Source organism: Pleurodeles waltl, chromosome 7 (assembly GCF_031143425.1).
Source record: "Pleurodeles waltl isolate 20211129_DDA chromosome 7, aPleWal1.hap1.20221129, whole genome shotgun sequence".
Classification (NCBI taxonomy): Eukaryota; Metazoa; Chordata; class Amphibia; order Caudata; family Salamandridae; genus Pleurodeles; species Pleurodeles waltl.
In genome coordinates this window covers 1,533,168,853-1,533,178,739 of record NC_090446.1, presented here as the reverse complement: position 1 = coordinate 1,533,178,739, position 9,887 = coordinate 1,533,168,853, and the positions used below count along the sequence as shown (strand labels likewise).

Sequence of the window (9,887 nt, the reverse complement as noted above, 5' to 3'; positions counted from 1 at the left end):
GGACTAGAGCTGTGTTACATTGGTATGTTGACAATAATATTGACATTGCTATATTCCATAGTTATTGTAAATACACATTTGTGAAAGCACAGACTGACTCCAGATTGTTTTGTGATTGATGTGTGTTTATGTTTGTGCAAATAAGTGGAGGGGGTTGTAAAATGGTCAGGGGTGATGGTGGAGGAATGTCCATAGCAGAGTCCAGTCTATTTGTTTCACAGGTGCATTGTCCATAGGGGCATAGGAAGTGGAGATAGGGCAGTTTAAGGATGGACAGGGTGACAAAGTGGGACAGAAGGATGACATTCAGGGGGTCTCATTTCCTGGCGGGGGTCTTGGCAATGTTCTCTGTCTTGTTCCTGGATCTCAGGGACCGTTTGTGGGGTGGCTCTCCATCTGCAGGGGGTGGGGTGCTGGTGTCTTGGTCCTGTGGCGGTGCCTCCTGTCCACTAGCGCCGGCGGGGGTGGTGGGCTGTTCATCATCCAGGCTAGTGTCAGGGGCCCCTTGTTGTGCCACAGTGTCCCTCCTGGTGTTCACGAGTTCCTTCAGCACCCCTACAATGGTGACCTGGGTGGTGTTGAGGGACTTGAGTTCCTCCCTGATCCCCAGATAGTGTTCCTCCTGCAGCCGCTGGGTCTCCTGAAAATTGGCCAGTACCGTTGCCATCGTCTCCTGGGAATGATGGTACGCTACCATGATGGAGGAGAGGGCCTCGTGGAGAGTGGGTTCCGTAGGCCTGTCCGCCCCCTGTCGCACAGCAGCCCTCCCAGTTTCCCTGTGTTCCTGTGCCTCTGTCCCCTGAACCGTGTGCCCACTGCCACAGACCCCAGGTCCCTGATTTTCTTGGGGTGGTGGGTTTGCCTGGGTTCCCTGTAGTGGTGGACACACTGCTGCTTGACGTGTCCTGGGGACAGAGGGAAGGGCCCGCTGGGTGGGTGCTGTGGTGGTGTTTCCTAAGGGGGGAGGCTCTGTGGTGGCTTGTGCCAATGTCAGGGGAACCGACTGTCCCGAGGTCCCAGATGGGCCGGGCTGGTCATCTTGATCCAGTTGTACAGAGCTGCTGTCATCACTTGGGTCTCTTCTGTTGGGGGAGTGGACATGTCTGGAACCTCCTGTCCGGTGACGTTGGGTAGGGGTCCTGCAGGGGGGTAAAGGCATGATTATTGCATCTGTGTGTGCCGTCGAAGTCAGTGACGTCTGCAGCGTGGAGAAAGCAACTGTGAAGGTGAGGAGCTGAGGGAAAGAAGCCCAGAGGGCACGGTGCAACCTAAAACCAGCTCTTCATCGGTTGCCTGTGTCCCCGAATGATTCGACTGCTAGGAATGAGATATGTTGAGACTTTCAGCAGGTCCCCGGGATGAGGGGTGAGATGGAGAGCTGGAATGGGCGTGAGCGGTGTTGAGACTTTCAGCAGGTCCCCGGGATCGGGGTGAGATGGAGAGCTGGAATGGGCGTGGCTTTGCCAATGCTTGTTTCCAGGAGAACAGTAATGGCAGGTGACACAGACGGAAGTGTCTTGAATTTCTGCAGCTGGCAGTGAGACAGGGAAGGCAGGGGAGCCGACAGCGGTGCTGGTGTGGTCAGGAACAGAGGACGCTGGATGAGAGCAGGGGCCGCGCATCAGCAAACTTGAGCCTTGCACAGTGGTGAGAAGGGGCAGTGCCCCCGGGAAGAGGGCAGGTGTCCCCAGGACACCACTCCCGTGCCAAGGGCAGGGGTGGAGAGGTCAAAAGGGGTGCATGTGTGTGGGGGGGGGGGTTCCTGTCCCGGGGCCTCCGGTAGGGCAGGAGTCCCCAGGACACCACTCCTGTGCCAAGGGCAGGGGTGGAGATGCCTGAAGGGGTGCACGTGTGGTGGGGCACCCTGGGTGGTTCCTGTCCCGGGGCCTCCTGTGCCAAGGGCGGAGGTGGATATGTCTAAAGGGGTGCATGTGTGTGGGGGGGGGGGGGGGGCACCCCGGGTGGTTCCTGTCCCGGGGCCTCCGGTTGGGCAGGTTTGGTCTCTCTCGTGCCCTGGAGCGGTGCCAGGTTTACATTGCTGCACGGCAGTTTCCCGCACACCCTCACTGCCCCAGACCGGAAGGGTGCCAGCAGATGCTGGGTTAGTGGGCGAAGGGAGATCCCAGGTCCTGCCGCAGGACACATCACCCCACATCACGTGCCTGGCGCCAAGTGCGCGCTTCGTAGCGCTAGCATCACTTTCGGATCCAGGCAGAGCCCTCCGTCCACACTCGGAAGAGTTTCATGGAAATGTGGCCACAGGGTTGCTTTTCCAACAGCGCAGCGTGCGACGGGCGATGATCGCGTCACTTCCTCAAATTCAGATATATCTGGAAAGAAATCTGTGCTTGTCAACACAAGCGACACTGGGGGGACCAGAGAGCCAGGTATGCACTGTACAGCCTGCTGTGTACTGATAGAGCCTGGGGGTACTGATAGAGAGAGCCTGCTGTGTACTGATAGCGCATGGGTGTACTGATAGAGCCTGCTGTGTACTGATAGAGCCTGGGTGTACTGATAGAGCCTGCTGTGTACTGATAGCGCATGGGTGTACTGATAGAGCCTGCTGTGTACTGATAACGCATAGGTGTACTGACAGAGCCTGCCGTGTACTGATGAAGCCTGCTGTGTACTGATAGAGCCTGGGTGTACTGTTAGAGCCTGGTTGTACTGTTAGAGCCTGGGGGTACTGATAGAGCCTGCTGTGTACTGATAGAGCCTGGGTGTACTGTTAGAGCCTGGGGTACTGATAAAGCCTGCTGTGTACTGATAGAGCCTGGGTGTCCTGTTAGAGCCTGCTGTGTACTGATAGCGCATGGGTGTACTGATAGAGCCTGCTGTGTACTGATAGAGCCTGGGTGTACTGATAGAGCCTGCTGTGTACTGATAGCGCATGGGTGTACTGATAGAGCCTGCTGTGTACTGATAGCACATGGGTGTACTGACAGAGCCTGCTGTGTACTGATGAAGCCTGCTGTGTACTGATAGAGCCTGGGTGTACTGTTAGAGCCTGGTGTACTGATAGAGCCTGGGTGTACTGTTAGAGCCTGGGGGTACTGATACAGCCTGCTGTGTACTGATAGAGCCTGGGTGTACTGTTAGAGCCTGGGGTACTGATAAAGCCTGCTGTGTACTGATAGAGCCTGGGTGTCCTGTTAGAGCCTGCTGTGTACTGATAGCGCATGGGTGTACTGACAGAGTCTGCTGTGTACTGATAGAGCCTGGGTGTACTGTTAAAGTCTGGGGGTACTGATAAAGCCTGCTGTGTACTGATAGAGCCTGGGTGTACTGTTAAAGCCTGGGGGTACTGATCAAGCCTGCTGTGTACTGATAGAGCCTGGGTGTACTTTTAGAGCCTGCTGTGTACTGATAGCGCATGGGTGTACTGATAGAGCCTGCTGTGTACTGATAGAGCCTGGGTGTACTGTTAGAGCTTGGGGGTACTGATAGAGCCTGGGTGTACTGTTGCAGCCTGGGGGTACTGATAGAGCCTGCTGTCTACTGATAGAGCCTGGGTGTACTGTTAGAGCCTGGGGGTACTGATAGAGACTGATGTGTACTGATAGAGCCTGGGTGTACTGATAGACCCTGCTGTGTGCTGATAGAGCCTGCTGTGTACTGATAGAGCCTGCTGTGTACTGTGTAGAGTCTGAGTCTACTGATAGAGCCTGCTATGTACTGGTGCAGAGTCTGGGGTGTACTGGTGCAGAGTCTGCGGTGTACTTATAGAGCCTGCATTGCACTGATGTAGAGCTTCGGTGTACTGACTCAGAGCTTGCTGTGTACTGATGCAGAGTGCGGGGTGTACTGGTACCAAGCCTGCTGTGTATTGAAACAGCCTGCTGTGTACTGATACTGAACCTGCTGTGCACTGATTGAGCCTGCGATGTACTGGCACCGAGCCTGGTGTGTATTGACAGATCCTGCAGTGTACTGGCACCTAGCCTGGGGTGTACTGATACAGAGTCTGGGGTGTATTTCCACCAAGCCTGCTGTGTATTGATGCAGAGTGTGGGGTGTACTGGCACCGTGCCTGATGTGTATTGATGTAGAGTCTGGGGTGTACTGGTACAGATCCTGTGGTGTACTGATAGAGCCTGCTGTGTACTGATGCAGAGTCTGGGGTGTACTGGCACTGACCTTGGTGTGTACTGGTGCAGAGTGTGGGATGTACTGGCACCAAGCCTGATGTGTATTGATGTAGAGTCTGGGGTGTACTGACAAAGAGCCTGCTGTGTACTGATAGCGCATGGGTGTACTGACAGAGCCTGCTGTGTACTGATAGAGCCTGGGTGTACTGTTAAAGCCTGGGGGTACTGATAAAGCCTGCTGTGTACTGATAGAGCCTGGGTGTACTGTTAAAGCCTGGGGGTACTGATCAAGCCTGCTGTGTACTGACAGAGCCTGGGTGTACTTTTAGAGCCTGCTGTGTACTGATAGCACATGGGTGTACTGATAGAGCCTGCTGTCTACTGATAGAGCCTGGGTGTACTGTTAGAGCCTGGGGGTACTGATAGAGCCTGATGTGTACTGATAGAGCCTGGGTGTACTGATAGAGCCTGCTGTGTCCTGATAGAGCCTGCTGTGTACTGATAGAGCCTGCTGTGTACTGTGTAGAGTCTGAGTCTACTGATAGAGCCTGCTATGTACTGGTGCAGAGTCTGGGGTGTACTGGTGCAGAGTCTGCGGTGTACTTATAGAGCCTGCATTGCACTGATGTAGAGCTTCGGTGTACTGACTCAGAGCTTGCTGTGTACTGATGCAGAGTGCGGGGTGTACTGGTACCAAGCCTGCTGTGTATTGAAGCAGCCTGCTGTGTACTGATACTGAACCTGCTGTGCACTGATAGAGCCTGCGGTGTACTGGCACCGAGCCTGGTGTGTATTGACAGATCCTGCAGTGTACTGGCACCTAGCCTGGTGTGTACTGATACAGAGTCTGGGGTGTATTTCCACCAAGCCTGCTCTGTATTGATGCAGAGTGTGGGGTGTACTGGCACCGTGCCTGATGTGTATTGATGTAGAGTCTGGGGTGTACTGGTACAGATCCTGTGGTGTACTGATAGAGCCTGCTGTGTACTGATGCAGAGTCTGGGGTGTACTGGCACTGACCTTGGTGTGTACTGGTGCAGAGTGTGGGATGTACTGGCACCAAGCCTGATGTGTATTGATGCAGAGTCTTGGGTGTACTGGCACAGATCCTGTGGTGTACCAATAGGCCTGCTTTGTACTGATGTAGAGTCTGGGGTGTACTGACAAAGAGCCTGCTGTGTACTGATGTATAATCTGGGGTGTACTGGCACTGACCTTTTTGTGTACTGGTGCAGAGTGGGGATGTACTGGCACAAATCCTGTGGTGTACTGATGTAGAGTCTGGGGTGTACTGACAAAGAGCCTTCTGTGTACTGATGTATAATCAGGGGTGTACTGTCACTGACCTTGGTGTGTACTGGTGCAGGGCGTGGGATGTACTGGCACCGAACCTAGTGTGTGCTGCTGTAGAGTCTGGGGTGTACTGGCACCAAGCCTAGTGTGTACTGATAGAGCCTGCGGTGTACTGATAGAGCCTGCTGTGTGTTGATGTAGAGTCTGAGGTATACTGTCAGAGATCCTGCGGTGTACTGATAGAGCCTGCTGTGTACTGATGTAGAGTCTGGGGTATACCGGCACCGAACCTGGTGTGTGCTAATGTAGTGTGTGGGATGTACTGTCAGAGATCCTGCTGTATATCGATAGAGCCTGTTGTGTACTGATGCAGAGCGTGGGATGTACTGGCACTGACCTTGGTGTGTACTGATGTAGAGTCTTGGGTGTACTGTCAGAGATCCTGCTGTGCACTGATAGAGCCTGGGGGTACTGATAGAGCCTGCTGTGTACTGATAGAGCCTGGGTGTACTGACAGAGCCTGCTGAGTACTGATAGCGCATGGGTGTACTGATAGAGCCTGCTGTGTACTGATAGAGCCTGGGTGTACTGATAGAGCCTGCTGTGTACTGATAGCGCATGGGTGTACTGATAGAGCCTGCTGTGTACTGATAGCGCATGGGTGTACTGACAGAGCCTGCTGTGTACTGATGAAGCCTGCTGTGTACTGATAGAGCCTGGGTGTACTGTTAGAGCCTGGTGTACTGATAGAGCCTGGGTGTACTGTTAGAGTCTGGGGGTACTGATAGAGCCTGCTGTGTACTGATAGAGCCTGGGTGTACTGTTAGAGCCTGAGGTACTGATAAAGCCTGCTGTGTACTGATAGAGCCTGGGTGTCCTGTTAGAGCCTGCTGTGTACTGATAGCGCATGGGTGTACTGACAGAGCCTGCTGTGTACTGATAGAGCCTGGGTGTACTGTTAAAGCCTGGGGGTACTGATAAAGCCTGCTGTGTACTGATAGAGCCTGGGTGTACTGTTAAAGCCTGGGGGTACTGATCAAGCCTGCTGTGTACTGATAGAGCCTGGGTGTACTTTTAGAGCCTGCTGTGTACTGATAGCGCATGGGTGTACTGATAGAGCCTGCTGTGTACTGATAGAGCCTGGGTGTACTGTTAGAGCTTGGGGGTACTGATAGAGCCTGGGTGTACTGTTGCAGCCTGGGGGTACTGATAGAGCCTGGTGTCTACTGATAGAGCCTGGGTGTACTGTTAGAGCCTGGGGGTACTGATAGAGCCTGATGTGTACTGATAGAGCCTGGGTGTACTGTTAAAGCCTGGGGGTACTGATCAAGCCTGCTGTGTACTGATAGAGCCTGGGTGTACTTTTAGAGCCTGCTGTGTACTGATAGCACATGGGTGTACTGATAGAGCCTGCTGTGTACTGATAGAGCCTGGGTGTACTGTTAGAGCTTGGGGGTACTGATAGAGCATGGGTGTACTGTTGCAGCCTGGGGGTACTGATAGAGCCTGCTGTCTACTGATAGAGCCTGGGTGTACTGTTAGAGCCTGGGGGTACTTATAGAGCCTGATGTGTACTGATAGAGCCTGGGTGTACTGATAGAGCCTGCTGTGTGCTGATAGAGCCTGCTGTGTACTGATAGAGCCTGCTGTGTACTGTGTAGAGTCTGAGTCTACTGATAGAGCCTGCTATGTACTGGTGCAGAGTCTGGGGTGTACTGGTGCAGAGTCTGCGGTGTACTTATAGAGCCTGCATTGCACTGATGTAGAGCTTCGGTGTACTGACTCAGAGCTTGCTGTGTACTGATGCAGAGTGCGGGGTGTACTGGTACCAAGCCTGCTGTGTATTGAAGCAGCCTGCTGTGTACTGATACTGAACCTGCTGTGCACTGATAGAGCCTGCGGTGTACTGGCACCGAGCCTGGTGTGTATTGACAGATCCTGCAGTGTACTGGCACCTAGCCTGGTGTGTACTGATACAGAGTCTGGGGTGTATTTCCACCAAGCCTGCTGTGTATTGATGCAGAGTGTGGGGTGTACTGGCACCGTGCCTGATGTGTATTGATGTAGAGTCTGGGGTGTACTGGTACAGATCCTGTGGTGTACTGATAGAGCCTGCTGTGAACTGATGCAGAGTCTGGGGTGTACTGGCACTGACCTTGGTGTGTACTGGTGCAGAGTGTGGGATGTACTGGCACCAAGCCTGATGTGTATTGATGCAGAGTCTTGGGTGTACTGGCACAGATCCTGTGGTGTACCAATAGGCCTGCTTTGTACTGATGTAGAGTCTGGGGTGTACTGACAAAGAGCCTGCTGTGTACTGATGTATAATCTGGGGTGTACTGGCACTGCCCTTTTTGTGTACTGGTGCAGAGTGGGGATGTACTGGCACAAATCCTGTGGTGTACTGATGTAGAGTCTGGGGTGTACTGACAAAGAGCCTTCTGTGTACTGATGTATAATCAGGGGTGTACTGTCACTGACCTTGGTGTGTACTGGTGCAGGGTGTGGGATGTACTGGCACCGAACCTAGTGTGTGCTGCTGTAGAGTCTGGGGTGTACTGGCACCAAGCCTAGTGTGTACTGATAGAGCCTGCGGTGTACTGATAGAGCCTGCTGTGTGTTGATGTAGAGTCTGAGGTGTACTGTCAGAGATCCTGCGGTGTACTGATAGAGCCTGCTGTGTACTGATGTAGAGTCTGGGGTATACCGGCACCGAACCTGGTGTGTGCTAATGTAGTGTGTGGGATGTACTGTCAGAGATCCTGCTGTATATCGATAGAGCCTGTTGTGTACTGATGCAGAGCGTGGGATGTACTGGCACTGACCTTGGTGTGTACTGATGTAGAGTCTTGGGTGTACTGTCAGAGATCCTGCTGTGCACTGATAGAGCCTGCTGTGTACTGATAGAGCCTGGGTGTACTGACAGAGCCTGCTTAGTACTGATAGTGCATGGGTGTACTGATAGAGCCTGCTGTGTACTGATAGAGCCTGGGTGTACTGATAGAGCCTGCTGTGTACTGATAGCGCATGGGTGTACTGATAGAGCCTGCTGTGTACTGATAGCGCATGGGTGTACTGACAGAGCCTGCTGTGTACTGATGAAGCCTGCTGTGTACTGATAGAGCCTGGGTGTACTGTTAGAGCCTGGTGTACTGATAGAGCCTGGGTGTACTGTTAGAGCCTGGGGGTACTGATAGAGCCTGCTGTGTACTGATAGAGCCTGGGTGTACTGTTAGAGCCTGGGGTACTGATAAAGCCTGCTATGTACTGATAGAGCCTGGGTGTCCTGTTAGAGCCTGCTGTGTACTGATAGCGCATGGGTGTACTGACAGAGCCTGCTGTGTACTGATAGAGCCTGGGTGTACTGTTAAAGCCTGGGGGTACTGATAAAGCCTGCTGTGTACTGATAGAGCCTGGGTGTACTGTTAAAGCCTGGGGGTACTGATCAAGCCTGCTGTGTACTGATAGAGCCTGGGTGTACTTTTAGAGCCTGCTGTGTACTGATAGCACATGGGTGTACTGATAGAGCCTGCTGTGTACTGATAGAGCGTGGGTGTACTGTTAGAGCTTGGGGGTACTGATAGAGCCTGGGTGTACTGTTAGAGCCTGGGGGTACTGATAGAGCCTGATGTGTACTGATAGAGCCTGGGTGTACTGTTAAAGCCTGGGGGTACTGATCAAGCCTGCTGTGTACTGATAGAGCCTGGGTGTACTTTTAGAGCCTGCTGTGTACTGATAGCACATGGGTGTACTGATAGAGCCTGCTGTGTACTGATAGAGCCTGGGTGTACTGTTAGAGCTTGGGGGTACTGATAGAGCATGGGTGTACTGTTGCAGCCTGGGGGTACTGATAGAGCCTGCTGTCTACTGATAGAGCCTGGGTGTACTGTTAGAGCCTGGGGGTACTTATAGAGCCTGATGTGTACTGATAGAGCCTGGGTGTACTGATAGAGCCTGCTGTGTGCTGATAGAGCCTGCTGTGTACTGATAGAGCCTGCTGTGTACTGTGTAGAGTCTGAGTCTACTGATAGAGCCTGCTATGTACTGGTGCAGAGTCTGGGGTGTACTGGTGCAGAGTCTGCGGTGTACTTATAGAGCCTGCATTGCACTGATGTAGAGCTTCGGTGTACTGACTCAGAGCTTGCTGTGTACTGATGCAGAGTGCGGGGTGTACTGGTACCAAGCCTGCTGTGTATTGAAACAGCCTGCTGTGTACTGATACTGAACCTGCTGTGCACTGATTGAGCCTGCGATGTACTGGCACCGAGCCTGGTGTGTATTGACAGATCCTGCAGTGTACTGGCACCTAGCCTGGTGTGTACTGATACAGAGTCTGGGGTGTATTTCCACCAAGCCTGCTGTGTATTGATGCAGAGTGTGGGGTGTACTGGCACCGTGCCTGATGTGTATTGATGTAGAGTCTGGGGTGTACTGGTACAGATCCTGTGGTGTACGGATAGAGCCTGCTGTGTACTGATGCAGAGTCTGGGGTGTACTGGCACT

At 53.1% G+C, this 9,887-nt stretch overlaps 1 protein-coding gene across 2 annotated transcripts in view; it reads left to right on the top strand.

Moving 5' to 3' along the window:
* The first annotated feature begins 1,526 nt into the window (after positions 1-1,526).
* The window catches only part of LOC138246658 (toll-like receptor 13), a 63,995-nt gene continuing 55,634 nt past the window's right edge, over positions 1,527-9,887 (top strand). The window contains exon 1 of one of the 2 annotated variants that reach the window (XM_069201399.1): positions 1,527-1,647. The gene's annotated coding sequence lies outside the window, so the exon portion shown is untranslated. Of the gene's footprint in view, positions 1,648-2,257; positions 2,388-9,887 lie in introns of those variants that run through there. The other variant, XM_069201400.1, reaches the window with a different exon arrangement.